Source organism: Chanodichthys erythropterus, chromosome 8 (genome assembly GCF_024489055.1).
Source record: "Chanodichthys erythropterus isolate Z2021 chromosome 8, ASM2448905v1, whole genome shotgun sequence".
NCBI classification, from domain to species: Eukaryota; Metazoa; Chordata; class Actinopteri; order Cypriniformes; family Xenocyprididae; genus Chanodichthys; species Chanodichthys erythropterus.
In genome coordinates, this window is record NC_090228.1 from 15362613 (window position 1) to 15363024 (window position 412).

Consider the following 412-nt stretch of genomic DNA (forward strand, 5'->3'; position numbering starts at 1 on the left):
GATGACTTCCGCGCAACACACCAACAAATCTGTAACCCTGATTGCGACATCGAGATGTTTTGTAAGTTAAGATACCAAATAATGATCAAATACTTTTCATGATCAAACACAAAAGAAAATACGAGACAGGAAGAAGACTTTGCTCTTTTGAATACAATTTTTTTTTTTTGACAGCAAACGTTCTGTCCAATTCTGTGGTTTCTGCTGCACCCTTGTGGAATAAAAAACAGATTTAGCCTATATTTAAAATAGAATGGAATAAATTATTGCCACCTTGATAAAATTAGCCAGTTATGCTTTATTTTAAGGTTTTCTTTGTTACACTAATATATTTAAGTAGCCCACTGAGTAATATTAATTAGGCCTAAATGGGGCTAGGGTTAGAAATTTGGTTTGATTTAGGGTTAGTTGC